The sequence below is a fragment of the Bos taurus genome, chromosome 8 (genome assembly GCF_002263795.3).
Source record: "Bos taurus isolate L1 Dominette 01449 registration number 42190680 breed Hereford chromosome 8, ARS-UCD2.0, whole genome shotgun sequence".
Taxonomy (NCBI): domain Eukaryota; kingdom Metazoa; phylum Chordata; class Mammalia; order Artiodactyla; family Bovidae; genus Bos; species Bos taurus.
Genome location: NC_037335.1, coordinates 61,006,076 through 61,023,037, shown reverse-complemented (window position 1 = coordinate 61,023,037; position 16,962 = coordinate 61,006,076). Strand labels below are relative to the sequence as shown.

Below are 16,962 nucleotides of genomic sequence, written 5' to 3'. Positions count from 1 at the left end.
GATCTCCTCCTGGGTGCTGAGCCCACTTCACAGAGTGAACAGAGAAATCATTGAATTTCTCAAGACCTAGGAGCAACCATGAGGAGAATCACCCATATTACCTGCTCAGAATGGAAAGAAACCAGCTTGAATGCGGTGGGTTCTTGGGACTGCCAGGCCCAGGGACCCCCAGGAGACAGGAGGGTGAGGTCTTGGGGCTGCTGGGCTGGACCAGAGATGGGAAGGGATCCCTGGCCCAAGATCAGCTCGCTCTGGGCCTCCCCCGAGAGGCTCCGAGGGAAGCCTGGTCCCCCCAGAACCTCTGTCCCTGAAGCGGGTGCCAGGCTCTTGTGTACAAACAGGGGTTCGGTATTTAGGAGTGGGGAGGAGCAGGGAGCTGCCCTGAATGGCTGCCCGCTTTGGAAATTTCTATGCATTTGTAATAACAAAATTACCATAATTTGCTCGTTAACGCAGCTAGATCAGTCAAGCATTGTTCCAGGCGGGCAGGGAGGCCGCGGCGCCTCTCTCTGTGCACTCTCCACCCCCCAGCCAGCCTGCCAGCCCGTTAGAGCTCTGGAAATTAGCATGCAAATGGTCCTAATTCGGTGGGCGAGCTGTCAGGCAGCGCCTCTCCGGCCTCGTCTCTGTGAAGGCCCTGACAGCCCGGCTCCGGCGCCGGCCCACCCTCCTCGCTCCAGCCAGGAGGGGCTCCGAGGGGCACCTCCAGACTGACAGCTTGGCGGCCTCCCTCCCTCCGTCAGCGCCATCAGGCCTGGCGGCAGGCTCCCCGGGGAGCAGGCAGGGCTGCCACCATGCCGGCCAGCGGGAGGAAGCGAGGGAGCGGGTGGAAGGGCTGCTGGCAGAGGCTGGTCGGTGCTCAGGTCCAGTGGCAGCCTTGGCTGGATGGGGCAGCATGAGGGTGGAGTGGGGCCCCCTGACCGGGGCAGGTTGGGGCCCAGGGACCCTCACGGTGGGTGGTTTCTGAGAGCAGGCCCCACGGGAACCCTGGGGCACTCTCTCCACCTGCACACCCACTGGAGCAAGTCAAATCCCGCCTCCCTATCCCTTCTTTGTCTCCCTAGCCTGACTGAACATCCCTCTCAGCCTCCCCGTGCCTGGAACAACGCTGTCCTCATCTGAGTGTGCGACTCCTCCAGCTGCGAGGGAGACCTGGGGGAGGCCGAGAAGGTGTGGGGCGTAGGCCGGATGCCCTGGCCTCAGTCGGTTCTGCCTCCAGTCACTGTCCCGCCTTTGCATCTTTTATAGTCTTCCTCCAGGGGCTGTGGTGAGGATGAGAGGAGAAGGCCCCGCTTTCTAGAAGTAGCTAGCATCTAGTGAGAATGTCTATGAGCAGGTCATTTCCCAGCCTGCTGGCCCTTCACAACAGCCCCATCAGGTTGGTGTTGATGGTACCGCATTTCCTAGAGGAGGAAGCTGAGGCCTCAGCTTACACAGAGTAACTTGCCCAAGTGGCAGGGCCAGGATAGAGTCCAGTCTTGATTGCTCAGATCCTCTTAGCAAGAGAAAAAGCAGGACCCTGAGAGTCAGACCATACTTCTGTCTCAACGGTGAAAGGTATAATGATACCCTTATAGGCAATCTGTGCCTCTTATGGTGCTTGGCACATCCTCAATACTAGATAAATGTGGGCTGAAAGGAGAGAACCCCAGTTTTGACAGTCATTTGGGATTTGCTATATCCATCCTTATGGTCCTCTTCTGACCTGTGAGAGCAGAGTGAAGAAGCAACAGCTGGAGAGAGAGGGGACACCACGGAGCTGACCTTGAGGTTTCCCCCAGCTTGTGTCTCAGGACCTTCTTCCTTCCTCCCCATGAGTGGAGGCAGCCTCACTCCAAGGTTCAGGCTTTGGCAGGTGGAGAGCAGGCTGAATCTCAGTCTGCACACGCCCAATCAGCTGGCTGTTCTTGTGCAGTGAGCAACCTACTCATCCCTACATGGCTGCCCTGCCCCCTTTGTATATTTTAAGGGAATCTTAGTGGAACTCTTTAGACTTCAGATAAACGAAGAGATGAGAGAGACCTTGAGAAATTCAAAACCCCAGCTGGCTGTCTGAGCCAGCCAAAGGAGGCTCATGAGCCTGAGCGTCTGTGGCATCACAGCACCACCCAGCACAGAGCCTGCCATGGGCAGATGCTCAGCGAAGGTTTGAGAAGCCACACTGAATAATGTGTGGACCAAGAGAGGAAGTAAACACACAAACATGTGCAGGGGTGAACTAAAAGCCATCTATCCCGCTCACCTCAGACCAAACACCTTCAGTCGCGGGTGGCTTTTCCTTTCCACCTACTCTTTGGTTTGTTATTTGGGGGCTATGGTGTGAGCCTGAGGGAGCTTTAGGTCTCTAGGTAATGACCTCTCAGTAGCTACTGTTGGGCTACTCAGAACATACCTTGGAGAAGACTAGCTCCCCCCACCCACAACCACAGAATCCCATGCTAGAAGGGCAGCTCAGGCCTTCATTCCCACGCCAGAGGGCCATGCTGGGCACTTCTGCAGTTCCCTGGATGAGCCAGGATGGATGCTTGCAAACTTCATTTCTGCTGGAGGAAGAATTGCCCAGGCTCCCCCTAGTGGAGAATTGGGACACATCGCCCTCTTGTGTGTGGCATTGCTGGTGTGGGCAGGACAGAGCAGGATGGGACAGGACCATCCGTTTACCCACAGTTGGCCCATCCACACACTCATTGAATTCTCACCACAACCCTGTGGGTGCGCTTCTGGCTATTTTGTTTTAGGCTCGGTGAGAGGAATGGGCTGGCCCAGGGCCATGCTGAGTCAAGACTAGAGTCCAGGCAGTCCATATTGGCCTCACCCTATGAATGTCCTTGGCCTCAGCCAGCTGACCATCTGCTTTCATGACCACAATGCCTGGCCCTTCCAACCTCGTAGCTTGAAGCTCCATGTGGCTAGAGGTGCCCACTCTGTGGGTGGGCCCGTCTTTCAGCAGATGTTGCAGTATCCTCCTTACTGGTCTCCCCAGTGCCACCCTTACCCCCTTGAGTCCATTTTCACCAGAACAGCCAGGGTGAGCCATTTCAGTCTGAGTCTGGTCGTGTCCCTCTTTTGCTGTCTCAGAGTAGAGGCTGACATTCTCACAAGATCTTCCCCTTCCTACTTCCCTCCTTGAACTCATCTCTACCTGCCCCTCCCTCGATTTTCCTCTCCAGCCTCACAGACCTCCTCTCTGCTCCTCCAACATGCCACCCACACTCCAGCCTCAGGACCTTCGCACTTGCCATTCCTTCTGCACAGACTGCCCTTCCCATAGATATTCACGGGTCTGACTCTCACGTCCTTCACCTCTTTATTTGAAAGTCACCTTCTTGGTGAAGCCATCCCCAGCCCCTATATCATCTCCTTATGTTTTCTTCTTAACGCATAATGTATGCTTTATTTTTTTTCCTATTTAGTGTCTGTTTATGTCACTAGACGGAGAAGGCAATGGCACCCCACTCCAGTACTCTTGCCTGGAAAATCCCATGGACGGAGGAGCCTGGTAGGCTCCAGTCTATGGGGTCACTAAGAGTCGGACACGACTGAGTGACTTCATTTTCACTTTTCGCTTTCATGCATTGGAGAAGGAAATGGCAACCCACTCCATTGTTCTTGCCTGGAGAATCCCAGGGACGGGGGAGCCAAGTGGGCTGCCGTCTATGGGGTCGCACAGAGTCAGACACGACTGAAGCGACTTAGCAGCAGCAGCAGCAGCTATGTCACTAGAATATAAGTACCCTGAGGGCAGGAATGTTTGTTTTGTTCATGGCTATATCCTCAGTGTCTAGAGCAGTACCTGGTATTTAGCAAGCACTCAGCTAACACCTGTTGAATGAGTAGGCAGATGAAACATTGTCTGCTGTATGCCCAGCGTCAACATAGATACACACTGGGTCTCCCCAGCACACCTGGGGGTTCCCCCCTGCAGCTCATCCGGCATTTGTACCCTTAGGAAGCTTCTTCACTCTTCCTTCCTGGGCCCCCAAAGACATCTTCCTTCCCCCTCGTAGGTCCCTCCCCACTAAGCTGCCTCTCAGCTAGGTCTGTGGGCTGGTCACAGAGGACACGGGTGAAAGTGTCAGTCAAATTTAGGAAAGAAGAGGTCTCCATTCGCACAGCCAACTGCAGGGCTGACTTTCTTACCCATGAGGAAACAGGCCTGGACTGGGGAAGACTAAGTTTGTGATAGAGGTGGGACTTCACTGGGACTCCTGCCTCTGGTCCAGCCTTGACCGTTGTGAGAATACGCCTGAGGGCTGTCCTGATTCAGCTCCCTCCACAGGACAAGTGCTTCAGCAAGCTTGCTAAGTACTGGTAGCAGCTGCCCAACCACCTGCCTGCAGTCCACCCACACCAGCCAGCCCCTCTTAGCGGTCAGCTGTTGGCAGTTAGCCTTCTTAGAGGTCGGCTTTCTTAGGGGCCAAGTTTCAAGAGGCCTGGGGACTAGACACAGTGTGCCTCTGAGGACCCTGGGAAACTCCTTAATGTGAGTGAGTGCTTCTCAAACTTGACTGCACACAAACCATGTGGGCATCATCTTCCAGAGCAGATTTGGTTCAGTAACACTAGACTGGAGCCCAAGATCCTGCATTTCTAACAAAATCCACTACTCGCTGAGGAGCTAGTACCTGTCCTCTGCTTCTCAAACTCACTGTATGAGGACTCACCTCAGGAGTTGGGACCAATCCTGAAACCTGGTCCCACCCAGAGACTCTGATTGAACTACTTTGGGTGTGTCTTGGTCATGTGGCTTTCCTAAAGCTCCCTGCTACTGCTACTGCTAAGTCATTTCAGTCGTGTCTGACTCTGTGCGACCCCGTAGACGGCAGCCCACCAGGCTCCCCCATCCCTGGGATTCTCCAGGCAAGAACACTGGAGTGGGTTGCCATTTCCTTCTCCAATGCATGAAAGTGAAAAGTGAAAGGGAAGTCACTCAGTCGTGTCCGACTCTTTGTAACCCCATGGACTGCAGCCTACCAGGCTCCTTCCTCCATCCATGGGATTTTCCAGGCAAGAATACTGGAGTGGGGTGCCATTGCCTTCTCCCTAAAGCTCCCTAGATGACTCTAAGAGGCAGCAAGGTTTGAGAACATGGACCCAGATCATGTACATCACTTCTGCCCTCTGGCACCTCTCCACTCAGGGAGAGCCCTACAGCGTAAAGAGGAAGGGACTTGTTGACACAGTGAGGAAGGGAGAGGAACCCGTAGGCTACATCCACTCCATAGGCCTTAGGAGAGGGCACCCCGAGGATTGAATGGGGACACAGCTATTAAAGGAGAGGCGCTGAGCCCAGCAGTGGAGAGAGATGGAGACCACAGGGCCCTTACGGGCAGGGGAACACCTATGAGAGCTGAAGCAGCTGAGTGGCCCCATGGAGCCCCGCTTTTGGCTTTGTTCTTGACCCTGACTCTGATAGAAAAAATACCCTGTCCCCTCTTTAGCCCAGTCTGCCTCTCTCCCTGTATCTGTGCACTGGTCCCCAGCCACGCAGGACTCGAGTAATCGATGTGTGTGTTGCCCCTTCCCGTGGACTTCGAGCTCTCAGTTGGCAGGGACCATCTCCGCTCCAGCCCCAGGTCTTGCGCTCTGGGGGCGCGAAAGGTGTGTGGAATTGAGTGCGATCCTCCTCGGGGCACACCAGGGCTCCGGGCGACTGTGCTGCAAGTTCCCCGCGCACAGCAAAGCCGGCGCATCGTGGTAGTAATTGTGGAGGTAAATCTTGTCTGGTCTCCTCGCAAACACTTGGTGAGGCATTCCATAAATATGTCAGCAGAAGCATTAAAATTTGATGGCAGGCAGCGCGGGTCGGCACCAGCACTGTGACTTCCCGGCAAGGTGTGACACCGTCACCTCCTCTCATTAGTCAGCAGCAGGACGCTCGGGCCTCCGCGCTGAGCCAGGCCCAGCTGGGGGCAGGCGGTTCTTCCAAGGACGACCCCTGGCTGCTCTGAGGGACAGGCCAAGGTCTCGGCCACAGGAAAGTAACTCAGAGCTTTGGGCTGACGTGGGCTGAGAGAAGCATCCCAGGAGGCTCTGGGAATGTGTGGGGAGGTGAGAGGGCCTCTGAGCTGCCAGGGGCTGGGGCTGGTTTCTGAGTCTGGGAGCTGGTGATTGAGGCTTGAGGCTTGTTTCAGCTTTATAGGCAGCCTGGTGGAAATTGTCTATTTTCTCGGGAAAAAAAGACCTCACAGAACACTCTCAAGGGGCATGGGGTTGGACCCATCGTTTAAGCAAGCAGAAGGACAACTGAGCAGGAGTCAGGGGAGAGAAAATGCTCCCTAGTGCAGAGAGAATGGAAACCAATCTAGTCTACCTCTCACCCACCATGGTTCATTTGGGGAAACCGAGGCTAAGTGAACTTGAAAGGGACAGGTCCAGGGTTGCACAGTGGTAGGGACAGAATGAAATTGAGGCCCTGACTCCTAGTTCAAGGCTTTCCCTACAACCAAAATTTGGAGCACTTGTTGAAATATGAGAAAATCATCTGGAAATATAATTTTCATTCAAAACAAGTCCCGGTGTATCCATTTTTTTCATCTGTCACACCAAGCATGTGTTATGTGCCAAGACCTGAGTTAAACATCGAAGAATAGACCCTCGTGTCTATAGAACACTTTTTGGTTCACAGAAGACTTTGAAATGTGTTGATATTGTTATTTAGTCCTATGTAATGTTGTAATGCCACATTGCAAATAAGGAACTCAGGTTCAGAGATGTAAAGTGACTTCTCAAGGCCACTCACCTAAGTAGTTGAGGGGCTTTGACAAGGACTGACCAGCTCCTAGCCTGAGGTCTTCCCCATTGTCTCAGTTACCAACACAAAATGGCAGCCAAAGCTGCTCTTACTACCTGTGCAGATTATCAGTGCCTGCCTGTTTATAATAATTTACCAAAGCAGCGATGTGGTTTGGAGTTGTTCGGGGGTTTCGGGGTTTATCAGTCAGTGTGCCTCTTTGGCAGTTGCCTTGATGGGGAGTTGAAACAGATAAGAGCCAGGTCTCTGTGGCCCATTCCACACCAGGACGCATTGTATCCTGTAGAACCGCCTTCTATCTGAGAGGAGTTGGAGACTGCCTTGCCCCTCAGGGTCCCTTCCATGGGGACAGGGGCAGTATACTATGACTCTTCAGAAAGCAGCCAGGGCTAGTGGAACAGATTTCAGTAACCCGTTAAATGATGCAGCTTCCATGTCCTTTAAAGTCCAGATCACAGCCGCTTCTTACAAGAAGCTTTCCTGGATGCCCCAGCCAGGATAAACGATAACTTCTGCTCTGCTTCTAAGTCCTCCTCACTGTTAACTGATGCCTGCATGTCTAGTTCTGGGTCTGAGGAATCCTCTCAGATGCTGGGAGTGCCGTGAGGACTGGGGCCTGGGCACCATCCACTGAGTGTGGAGAGGCGGTCCAGCACAGAGCTCTGAATGGGGTAGGGACAGTTTGAATGCTGAGTGGAATGGATATACAGAATTCTCATGAACTTATTAGACATCCATCACAGATATGTGAGCTGGACTTTCTCAGGAATACAGTTCAATACTACTCCAGCTGAATTCTGTAGAACCTGCAGTCTGGCAGTTTAGGCTTGGGATGGGGGCTTTTAGTCACATCCTGGTCACTCAAAGAAAGTCTCCAGGTAGAATCTAGATGCAGCATCTTCTGATGGCCAAATGAGTACTAAGGAAAAGAAACCTCCATTTTCCAGCCCTGCGGTGCTTGGAATGCAGTCTGGTCCTGTTTTCTGAACTGTAACTGTCAATGGGTTTGACTCCTTCCTTTTAAAAAATTTTTCTTTGCTCTTTGGGGGTGATCCAACCTTAGTGCTATCATCATGTGACACAGAGGCCCAGAGAGGCCTGGTGGAGGTCCTAGCCCTTCAGGAGGGCAGCCATCCAGTGTTCCTTTCCACCTGTGGGACCTGCACCAGGCCCCTGCAGCAGACACAGCCCACAGCTCTTTTCTGTGTGTTTTGCTGTCTGTCTCTGTCTCTGTGTCATGCATCAGGGTTCTATCCAAGATCAAAGACCAGTGTTTCATGACCTGTTTCTGTTGACACTGAAAGCACCTGGCTCAAGGAACGGTTGTAGGGCATGCGCAATGCTCATCCAGCGAGTATTAGTACTATGGGTGGGGCCGGAGCAGGGGGAGGGCAGCAGGGGCGGCTGCGGTCTGTCAGTCACACGTGGTCAGTCCTCAGGAGGAGCCACAAACTTAACAACAGCAGAAGCCAGAGTCTGGACAACCATCCTGAGTCTAGACAGGAAGTGCACCCAGCCATAACCAGGGTTGGAGGCTTAGGGGAAAGTGAAAGTGAAGTCGAAGTCGTTCAGTTGTGTCCGACTCTTTGCAACCCAGTGGGCTGTAGCCTACCAGGCTCCTCCATCCATGGGATTCTCCAGGCAAGAATACTGGAGTGGGTTTCCATTTCCTTCTCCAGGGGATCTTCCCAACCCAGGGATCGAACCTGCGTCTCCTGCATTGCAGGCAGACGCTTTAACCTCTGAGCCACCAGGGAAGTGGGGATCATCAATCCAGAAAGGCTACCTGGAAGAGGTGGTATTTGAGCCAGCTTTTGATAAGATGGGGGACTGGACATGAGAAGCAGGAGGAAGGTGGCGTTTCAGATGAAGAGCAGTGGGGCAGTGGGAGATATGGCTGGGAAACTCTCTGGGACAGACCCTGCAGGGCCTTGAATCCCATCTGAGAATCCTGAGCATTACCTTGCAGCTTGGTCCTCACACATGTGCTGTGGGCACTCCCGGGTAAGGGCACACTGGAAACTAAGGACTCCACTGTTCTTTACACATACTCACAAATCAGGGGTTGTCTTACGCCCTAGTGAAACACTGTTTTCATATGCATTGTTGGCTTAAATGAGAACATTGGGACAGAATTTTGGAATAATACCACAGCAAGAGAACAGATTAAAATGGAACCAGACCTGCTCAATATGAGTCATAGCATAGCCATGAGTCACACATGGAAATACCTACAGGGGCCAGGCACATCACAGAAAGAGAGGAAATCAGCCTTGGGAATAAGACAGTTGTAAATCGCTTGTTCTATAGCTGATGACACACTTGCCCCTTCAAAACACTGGGCAGCGAGGGAAGAAATAATACAGCGTGGAAAATAAACAAACAAATGAAAACCAAGCAGCACTGGTCAGAGCAGCAGCTGTTTCTGCTGGCCCCACGTGGCTCAGGAAGCCCACTTCTTGCCTCTGATGGGCAGCCAGCTAGTGGGGTCTGCGCAGGCCCCATGGTCCATGTTGGAGGCACTGAAATGTGACTGTTGTGCTATTTCCCCTGAGTTCCCTGAAGGCTTCCAGTATTCAGGGTCTGTGGTTGTAGATAACAGGAAGGGGGCTGAAGGCATGCAGCCTCCTCTGTCAGGGGACCAAGGCCGGGGGCAGGACCCTACCTCTGCCCTGGCCTGCAGCTCTGTCTCACTGCGCCCTGGCCAGCACCACTGTCCAGCTATGATGTCCACAGCTCCCTAGAGAAGCGGAAACGAGGCATTCTACATTCTCCCCCTCATTCTCGCCCTCTGCCTCAGTTTTTCTCCTCTCTTGGTTTTTCTGAAGGCCTTCGTGGCTGGCCTTGCTGGTGGGAGAAGAGGTTTTTTCCAGGGACGGATCGATGCTCTGTGTGCTGGGCTGTCTGGGTTGACAGGGCTGACCTTTACCAAGCTTGCTTGGGTTTTCCTTTCTCTGTTGGAAGCCCAGGAAGGTCTGGCTCTGGAGAGAGGATGGTTGAGAAACCTCGGCCTTCGTGGGGACTAGGGTGGGAACGGGTGTAGTGAAAGTGGGAAAGAGGAGGATCTGAGTGATGAAAGCCCTTTGAGGTCAGCTATTTAAATCTCTCCCATACACGCCACCTATACAGATGAGAAAACTGAGTCTGGGTGAAAAGAAAAACTTGATCAAGGTCACTCAGAGACTTGACAGAGCCCTAGAATCTTGTGTGTGTGTGGGCATACGTGTATATGTGGATATGTGTGTGTTATACATATTGTTTGTATACTCGTATGTATATGTAATAATATATATGTGTGTGTTATAATAATATGTGGTATATTATATAATGTAATTATATAAATAATATGTAGTATATTTGCAAGGCTGACAATGCCATGTTGGGTGCTATGATCAGGATCACTCTGGCCATAGACAGGGTTGTATATGTCCAGGTACCCACTGAGCCCGAGCCACAGTGTATCACGCAGTTCTACAAAACCGCAGAGAGCAACTGGAGAAATCTCACAGGCCCTTTTCAAATCCTTCCTTCCTCTTCCTCTGCAAAGATTTTCTTTCAAAGCCCAGTCTGAATCCTTCAGAAATAGAACTTGGCAGTGAAGTCACTTTGAAAGACTTTCCGTATGTTAATTACAGGCAGCCAAGGTCTGGAGCAGAGGTGGGAGCCCACCATCTGCAGATGGGGTCGGCCCCTGGCGCGCTCTGCAAATCCCCATCATCTGGCAGGTGTCGTTCTGGGTTAATTAAGAGCTACACTGAGCCCGTTTACCTGTCACTTCAGAGAATTTTAGGAAACTTCGACTTTCTTGCCATCTCTGAGCTTTTAACGAAGGGTAAACTGAAAACATTTCTGATTCTGATGGTTTTTCCCGGCCCTGGCATCTTCAGGGCAGTTGCATTCCGTGCCTTTTCTTGTGGCCTCCTCTAAACTTTTAATTTCAATCAATCCTTTCTAGTTACCTCATTTTTTTTTTTTCCAACAGTCAACTCTTCTATGTTTGGAAGACAGTGCTGTTTTGGGAAAATCCGCCATTTATCCTAAATTTCTTAAACCTCTGCTTTCTTTCTGGGTCTTTGAAGGGAGAACATCCATTCCTCAGCTTGATTCTGTTTAGTACAATAGCTTTGCAAGGGCTTTTGATTTGCCGGTTAGGGGCCTTTCAGCGATCAGGGTTTGGGTTGTCAATGCTAATCGTAGAGCTCCGTATTCATGGGGGAATGACTCAGTCAGATCACCAAGTAACTGGGTTCTCAGCCGGTCAAAAGACCCCCTTCTCTGGCGGAAGAGAACTTTCCTTCTCTGGGGTGAAGTTTAAGGTTCTGTATCTCGATAGAGGTTTGGATGACACATGTGTATGTATTTGTCAAAACACAGTGATAGTATATTTAAGACTTGTGCGTTTCATTATGTGTATACTTTATATCAAAAGAAAAAACTTTTAAACAAGTAATGAATTTCGGTTAATTATATGCATGCTGAAGTACTTAGGGGAAAGTGTATTGATGTTTCCAATTTACTTTGAAATACACAAAAGATAAGATGAATGAAAGGCTGGAGGGAGACAGAGTTGATAGGCAAGTGTAAGAAAATATTGATGATGGAATTAGGTAGTGGGTACACAGTGTTCACGATAAAATTCTTTCAACTTTGCTCTGTGTTTGAAAATTCTCAGGCATACCAGAGCGGGGGAATGGGGAGGAGAGGGCTGGCTGTCCCAGTGAAGCTCTCCCTGGGATGGTGGAAGCCCGAGGACCTAGGGATAGGCAAGTGTCCTGATCCTGCTGTGGCCCTGCCTGGCCATGTGGCCCTGGGGAAGGGGAGGCTGAAGGAAATTATCTTTCAAGTTCGTCTGGTCCATATGATCTGGAATGATGAGTCCCAGCAGAGGTTGGGCAGGTTTAATGTAAGATAAATTTGTGGTGTAGAGACAGGGTGATGGCCAGGTTTACTTTGCATTACTTCTGGGAAGAAGTGGGTTGCTGGGGGGTGGGTGGGAACGAGGGGAGTGATTGCTAGTTCCTCGGATACCCAGTGAGAGGCCAAGTCCCTCACCCAGCATTCTCTGCTCTAACATCTTGGGTGGGTTATCCTAAGATGGAGTACCACGCCCTCTGGACACTTCCTAACTTCACCCAGACATGCCCACCTGCGGTTCCGGCTTCCTGATGTTGCGGAATTCTTGGGCTCTGTGATCCATACTGTTCTTGGATCTTTCCAAGTCTTTCACTTCAACGCCACCGGCTGCCCAAATGTGGCACTCAGCTGCTTCCTCTGATTTCCACGTGGGGAGAAAACACCAGCCCAGTCATATAGGCATTTGAGCATGTAGTAGGCTTTATGTCCCTATGTGGATGGCTTAAAATGGGAGTTAGACGTCTACTTCTTTTTTTCAATATTTTATTTATTTATTTGTCTGTGCTGGGTCTTAGTCATGGCACTGGGAGTCTTCAGTCCTCCTTGCAGCATGATCGCTTTATTATGGCATGCGAAATCTTAGTTGCGGTATGTGGGATCTAGTTCCCTGTCCAGGGGTCAAACCCGGGCCCCCTCACTGGAGTGCAGAGTCAGCCAGTGGACCACCAGGGAAGTCCCCTAGACGCTCACTTCTTGAATGTTCTCCACCCCCACGGCATCTCCTTTTGTCTCCCCGCTCCCTTTTGATAACAGAACCTCCCCCAGTTCAGGTCCTGGCGTTCTCTCACGCACTGACCTTGAGCCCTCTCCAGCCTCACTCCTGAACCCTGCTCTGGGCCTCCTTTTGCACATCCAAGAACTCAGCAATAAAAATAAATAAAGCTATAAAATTCCTTTTAGGGACTGATTCAGTCTTTAGAGGAGGGCTTTTCCTCTCCCCTCTCTCCCCGGCTTCCCCAGTCTCCTTGGCAGGGGAAAAGGTAATTCTGTGCTTCCAACAATATTACCTCATTTACCTCTCACCAGTCCTATGATGTAGGCTTTTATTAGGCCCATATTCACGATGAGAAGAACCCAAAGAGGTTCTGTTGCTTCCCTAAGGCCACTATAGAGCATGGAGGCAAGCTCCCTCTGAGCCCTGCCACACTAAGCCCACACCCAGCCTCTGGGCAGCCCCCTCCCCTGCCCGTCCCCACTTTCCTAGCACAGTGTGGGGGCCCAGCTCCCAGGGCAGATCCCAGGCCTTGTCTCAGAAAGTCCAGTCTTGCTTTCTCCTCAGGACTGCTCACTCCTGGGGGTGCTGGAGATGAAGGAGATCATGACGCATGTTTCGTTGTTGAGAGTTCTTGGGGGCTTCTGGGGGTGCACCTGCAGACGGCCCAGGAGCCATCTCCGAGGAGGGCCTGTGTGCTGTGAATTCCTCAGATGGAGGTCTGGCTGCCTGCTGAGTGACAGCTGCTGGGCAGGGGCCAGCACCCCCATTGGGCATCACAGGAACTTTTCTGTTAATGCATAAAGAAAAGGTTGCCGAGTTTAAATGGGCTGGTATTTATGAGAGATGCCCAAAGCATGGATCAGTTAGCAAAAGGAGGTAAGAGCCCCATGGTGTCCTTGGTCATAAGAGAAGTGTCATGGTGAGAGCTCTGTCTTGGGCCATCTGGCCGCTCCTCCCTGACCCCAACCATGAGCCAGAAGTGGGACTCTCACGTTCTGCCTTCTCAATCTCACTCCTGCCGTTGAGGAACGTCATTCTGTGCCTGTGGACGTTCCCCTCTCCTGTTCCTGTGGGTTGCGGCCACAGCTTCTCCCTGACCACGGGCTCACCTCTTCCAGCCTGTCCTCCAGGTCCTGGTACTGACAAGTCTGAAGGCCTCTCCAGTCCCAGCCCTAAAGGAAGAAAAGCACGATGTTTCTGCTTTTCAGCTCTGCTCCGTGGGCTGCCTCTGCTGGGGCCTTGTGAAGACCTGGCTGTGCTGGGAGCACATTCTGACCCCCCAACTCCAGACTTCTGCTTGTGCCCAGAATGCCCTGTCTCCCTCCACACATCAAACCCCTACCCCTACTGCTCATATGCTCCTCTCCCCGCAGAAAGCATCCCTAGTGTTTTCCTGGAACTTCTCATGGCTGGACCAGACTCGCTTTTCTAAGCTACAGTCCTAAAATTTAAAGGAAAGAAGGTGAATGCTCCTCGGGTGCTGTGATGGTGGTGAATGTAAGCAAGGGAGACACAGCAGGAGATTGAAACCTCTAGTCCCAAAGGAAGTCATCATCTGGTGGAGCCCACAGAGCCTCAAGGAGGGGGCCTCCCTCCCTGCTGGGAGCACCATGACACCTGAGAAGTGAAATTCAGGCTCAGAAGACAGGAAGGGTCTTTGGACATCACTGGGTCTCACCTGCCCTTGTACAAATGGAAGACAGAGGCCCCGGGGTGGGAAGGCAGTGTCATGGTGTCACATGGGCAGAGGGCCCTGGGCTGGGAGTCAGGAAGCTGGACTTGGACTTTCCCCCCACCCTAGACAAGTCCCCCCACCTTCCTGAGCCTCCATTTGCTCGTATAAAATACAGACAGATGCACCCATCTTGGGAACGTCACAGGACTCTCAGGAAAGTTAAATGAGATTCTAGATGTGGAGGAAGCCTTGGTAGCTGATGTCAGGTCGTGGTCCTCGTGGCTGACATTTGCTGAGCAGTCACTGCATGCCAGACACTGTGTATCATCAGTCTCTGCAATGACCATGGGCAGTGGGATCTATTCATTGTCCCGACTACTGAGGAGAAAACAGGCACAGAGAGCATCCTGCTGACCGTCAACCTGTTGAGCTAGGAATAGGCAGATGCAGGATCTGGGCTGCAGCAGTCTGGCTCCAGAACCCTTGCTCTCAGCTTCTGTGCCAGACTGACTGAGGCCCACTGGGTTCAGTGGCGTCATGTGGGCTTGAGTCTGGGTGGTCTTCTGCTCCCCAGCCATCTTTCTGGCTGAGCTAGGCCAGGTCTACAGACAGGCATCTTCCTCAGCAACTGAGGACCTGCCCCACCCCCCACCCCACCCCCACATCTCATGGGTGAGGACTGCCCATGCCCTGCCAGCTGCCTGTGGAGCACTTCATCCAGAGGCCCCAGCATATGGCTGGACCAGCCCTGAGGTCGACCTCTTGCCCCGGAGATGGTCAAGCTCCCTTTACCCAGAGGGTGCACTCTCACAGGGCATCTCACAGGACAGTGGCCCACGGAGGGTACCACCACACCACTGCTCTAAACACACCAGGCAGGGTGGGTCCCTGGAAGTTCATTTCTTCCACCAGGGAGCAGGACAGCATGGTGGATGGAACCTGGGCAATGGATCAAATAAACTGGCTTGAATCTTGGCACACAGTAGGTGCTCAAGAAACCCCTGGCTATTGGTGTTAATAATGGAAGCCATGAGAGTCATCTCTGGTAGACGGAGGAGTTCCCACACTTTCGTTCATTTAACAAATGGTTTTCAGGGCCTGCTAGACATGGGGATGCGAGCATACACTCCCTGGCCCCAGGGAGCTTACCTCCTAGTGGAGGACATAGAATTAACAAGAAAGATGAGCACAATTAGTAAGATATGTTAGCTTGTGATCAGTTCTATGGAGAAACGTTAAGCAGGGAAAGTGGAAGGTGTTTCCATGGGAATTGCAATGTTTAGAAGTGACTTTGGAGTAGAGCCTGGAAGGAGGTGAGGGAGAGAGCTGTGCAGACAAGAGCATGGTGTTACAGAGGAGATGGCGAGCTACTTGTGGTTCTCAGAGCACTGACTGTCTGCTGTGGACAGGGTGTTACACGGGGGGTGGGTGGCATGTGGGTGCTGAGAGGAGTCACACACTGACCTGAAGACAGACACTCCCATGTCACAGGGCAAATCTGGTGTTGGGCACAGCAGGAGATGGAGTACACCCCAGGACGGGGTCGAGGGGGGCTTCCCAGAGGAAGAGGTATCTGAGTGAGATTCTAGAAGGTCAGGCAGGTGGGGACGTGGTCCAGGATGCTGAGCAACACTGACTTAGGCACATCCTCTAGAGGAGTTGGAACTGTTTATGGCCTGTTGCCAATCTGGGGACAAAGTTGGGGGGAGGGTGCAGAATGGATAACGGACACAGCTAACTAAGTAGCTCCAGTTGAACAGGCCCAAGACTTGTACTTTGAGGGGCTGGAGATCAAGGAGGCTTCCTGGAAGAGGTGGCCTTGGAGCTGGGCCTCAGATGGGCCCGGTGCTGCTAGATGGAGTTGCCGAGACAGCCTTAGCCGGTATAGCCCAATGCCCTGGGCCAGGCGCGGTGCTGTCAGGAAGCGCCTCTGATGGGGCAGCCCTGAGGGTGCCCAGAGCCCCGGGGGAAGTGCGGCTGTTCCCCTTCTCCAGGCAGCTCGGTCTCTCTGCTCCCCCACCTGACCCCCCAGGAGGAGGAGGAGGTGCCGTGGCGCTGATGGATACGCCGGGGGCTGAGCTGCCGCGGCCCCGCACTGTCACCATGCTCTCCCTCGTTCGCCGGAACCTGACACCCTGACCACTGAGGCATAAAAAACAGAGAATTGGAAAGCTCAGCCTGTCAGGCTGGGAGTGGCCCCCAGAGAGGCCCAAGGAGGAGCACACGTGTGCGTGTGTGTGTGTGTGTGAGTGCGCGCACACGCACACATTCTGCCTGTGGTTGCTGGTGGAAGTGGGGAGGTGGCCAGCTGGGCCTGAGGGCTGGGAGCGGCTGGCTCTCAGCCCTGCTGTTTTGTTCCCACTGCACCTGGTGGAGCCCCAGGGGCCCTAAGATGTCGGCTGAGGCCTCCCAGGGAAGAGCAGTGCTCCAAGTCCTGACTTGGGGCTGGTGGCCCTTCTAGAGGCTCCTGCCTTTCGGCCCTTTGGCATCTAAAAAGAGTCCATGGAAGCATGGATGGTGCTGAGGGTGGTCTCATGGGGCTGGGAGACTCCTGTCTCCACTGCTAGGGAGGGGCCCTATGCTCTGTAACTAGTGGCCTAAAAAGCCACTCAATAGCCAGCTGCCCATACAACCCGCTAACAGGCACAGGGGCCCCTGTGCCCCCAGAAGCCCCAGTGGCAGGGAGCCGACAGGCGGGGCCTGTCCTGTTACAGAGCCAAGGGGGCAAGGTTTGAAGGCAGGGATTCTGGGCTCCTCTCCTGTGACTGCCCAGTGGTCAAGAGGCCCCCTGCAGCTGGAAGGGAGGGAAGTGCCAAAGGCAAGCATCATGGCTCCACAAGCCGCTGGGCAGGAGTGAACCGTCCTCAAGCTCCATTCTGCCCCCCACACCCAGTGCTGTCCCAC

At 52.9% G+C, this 16,962-nt stretch overlaps 1 protein-coding gene across 3 annotated transcripts in view; it reads left to right on the top strand.

Moving 5' to 3' along the window:
- Nucleotides 1–16,962, top strand: part of PAX5 (paired box 5) — a 182,106-nt gene that overhangs the window by 155,185 nt on the left and 9,959 nt on the right. The window lies entirely within an intron of this gene.